Raw genomic sequence first — 3,197 nt, 5'->3', positions numbered from 1 at the left:
TGTAAATAGCCACAAAAATATATAACTGAATAGAGATTTCCTGAGCAGACCATCTCCAGGTCCCTTACAACTGGGAACTGTAAAATAACAAGGTTCTAGAATCTAGAATAAAATGAGCATTTGATAAGAGAGGGATAACTGAGTGATTATTTCTGATAAAAAGGCAATAAGGGAGAGAAAGAATGAAGGGAGCGAGCATCCTCAGTTAGTTAACCTAAAGGAGAGTTTATTTCCATCAGCCCATTAGAAGAGCTTACATCTGAGATAAAAACGAGGTTCATCAAAATCGAGGCTTCTGAGAACTAATCATGGGTGACTAAGGTGAGGTAAAGTGAGTCACAAACTCAGAAGTGAACCAAAAGTAAAATAAACTAAAATAAAGTGAATATACCTCTGGCCCATTAAGATTAATTCAATTAAGGTTTTAAATTGTGCCATTACTGAAAAGAGTTATATGCACAAATTTGTTTCCCAGTAGATGCAATACAAGATGTAAACACAGCAATCAACAAGGCACTCGATCATTCCACCTGTGTTCACTGGGCTCTAGGAACATGCTGGGGATTGACCTGGGTGCAGGGAACTAACAGTATAGTCAGGGAGACAGATATTTCTTTGATAAATCAAAGAAATAGACACTTACACATTGTAATAATTACTTGAAGTAGTACAGAAAAAAATATATAACAAAAAAACATGCTTCACCCTAAGCTTCAGCAAGGAAATATCATTTGCATTGAAAATATAGACTGAAGAATTAGGGGTAGGGTTCATTCCATGAGCAAGAACTAACTGCCCTATGAGATCGAGGTGAGGGAGAACATGAGTTTTGAAGCATCTAAAAGAAAAGTTTGCTGAAATACAGAGTGAAGAAAGGGTGTTAAGAGATATTAAGAATATTATAAAGAAATTAAATTGAAAATACTGTCAAAAATATGACATAACCTTAAGCAAAAATTGTATATATTTTTGTTCACAGATTAAGTTACGTGTTTATGGACACAAAGACTAGAAGAACATGTGGAAATGAAGAGTTGCATAAGGGTTGTGAAATTATTAACTTCTCCCTCCTCTGTCTTTTTAAAATTTGCCTCTTAGTGAACATGCTTTGGTGGCATGTATACTACAACTGGAACAATATAGAGAAGATGAATGTGACCCATGAACAAGAATGACACACAAATTCCTGAAATGTTTCATATTTTGGATAGGTAGTATTAGAAAAATCACCATCTGACAATCATCATGCTAAAAATTAATTCAAACAAGAATCACCAAAGGATGCTGAAAGTGGCAGGTGAAAATTTGAGGAATAACAGGATATTTATGGTCTCAGTTGTGCACATTTCTATTATCATGTATTAAATTTTTTTACTCAAAATACTTAAAATGGCTTTTTTTTTGGATGGAATTCTGGCTGACATGTTTATTAGCATGTTATCTTGAGTGACTATTGCATAATTTAACCAAGAACTTTAAGTATGTCTCCAGAAGAATGGGTCTGTTAAGTTTTGTGTGGATAGAGACATATGAAAGTGGCAGGATAGAGTTTTACAGCAGCTACAGAATAGTTATAGCAGACAAGGAGAAGAGAGAGTGAAAGAGGGAATATGTTTGCACTTAAAAAATGTGACAGAGATACTGAAGGTGGAGCTTAAGCACCAGTGCACTAGAGAAAAAGACCCATATATGCACAGTCATCTGATTGATGACAAAGATACCATTATAATCCAGAGAAGAGAAATAATTTTTTAAAATAGTGGCAATGGATCACTGGATATTCCAATAGGGTGAAAATGAATCTCAACTTCTATTTCACTCCCTACACAAAAATCAATTCCAGATGGATTGTAGACCTAAATGTTAAAGTTAAAATAATAAAAATCCCAGAAGATAACATAGAATAATATAACTTTCATAAACTTGCAGTAGCAAAACTGTGTAAACATCTCACAAAATGGGTATACATAAAAGATTGAAAAATTGGACTTTGTTAAAACTACGAATATCTCATCACAAGATACCATTAAGAGAATGAAGAGCAAGCCACAGACTGGGAAAAGATATTTGCAGTACATATTTCTGACAAAGAACTCGTAGGCATGATATATAAAGAAGTCACAAATTGATTTTATAAAAAGACAATACAATAGGAAAATGAGAAAAAGACTTAAATGGCCACTTTGCAGAAGAATCTTCAATAAAACCCAATAAAAATATGAAAAGCTGCACAGTGTTAGCAATCAGGGATATGCAAATTAAATCCAAAATGGAGCTATTACTAGCCACAAGCAGAATTGTGGTAGTATTAAGAAGTACTAAAAAAAAAAAAAAAAAAAAAAGAAGTACTGGCAAGTATTTGGAGTAATAGAGAATGCCACCCAGTACTGGTAGGAGCTTAAATTGATAAAACCAGTTTGGCACATTTGATAGCTGTCAGTGTGTACTGAAACTAAACATACACCAAGGCTTTGATCTAAATGAGTTTTTTTCTGTGCATATATTCAAGAGAAGTGCATCAAGAGACAATTACAAGAATGCTAGTCACAGCGCTATTTATAATAGTTCCAAACCAGAAATAAATTGAAGCATTAAACATATAATAGATAAATAAATTGTGGTATATTCATAAAATAAAACATGATATGGCAACAAAAAGAACAAAATTTTCCTTACTGTTTTCTCCTTTTTAAACATATTCATCAGTGATCTTAGTATATTTGGATCTCTAGATTTTCCAGTCTCATTTACTGTACCCAAATCTTCACCACTGTTTTTCTGCTTAATAACAATTCCAAATTTGGAGTATACAGTAGAAAAATTAGTGTTGGGACTCAAAAAATTAGCATTTGGAATTAATGTAAAAATAAACACAGTGTATTGTTTTGCAAAGTTTAGTAATACATTTTGGCTATGCTGGTTAGTGCTGACAACTATTGCTTACATAGTGAAACCTATGACTCAATAGTGTTGTTTTAATTAAAATTTGCTATGTGTTCACTGATGGCAGTAGTTATCCTGTTAGAGTATCTCACAAGAGACTCATCTATTAAATTGTTTTCCATATATCTATGAATGTTTATTTAATGCCTACACTTTACAGTACTGGGAATACAGTGAAAAACAAAAGATTCCTCTCCTCATGGAATTTATAAATTAGCTAACTGGTGTGACAATAAGCAGTAGAACAATAACAC

The 3,197-nt window shown here is 32.9% G+C and overlaps 1 non-coding gene across 1 annotated transcript; it reads left to right on the top strand.

Moving 5' to 3' along the window:
- Window positions 1-1,103: 1,103 nt before the first annotated feature.
- On the top strand, window positions 1,104-1,206 carry LOC142876781 (U6 spliceosomal RNA). Its single transcript, XR_012923599.1, has one exon. It is a non-coding gene; the product is annotated as a U6 spliceosomal RNA (small nuclear RNA).
- The last annotated feature ends 1,991 nt before the right edge of the window (window positions 1,207-3,197 follow it).

This window comes from Microcebus murinus, chromosome 15 (genome assembly GCF_040939455.1).
Source record: "Microcebus murinus isolate Inina chromosome 15, M.murinus_Inina_mat1.0, whole genome shotgun sequence".
NCBI lineage: Eukaryota > Metazoa > Chordata > Mammalia > Primates > Cheirogaleidae > Microcebus > Microcebus murinus.
This window is presented reverse-complemented; position numbering and strand designations above follow the sequence as displayed.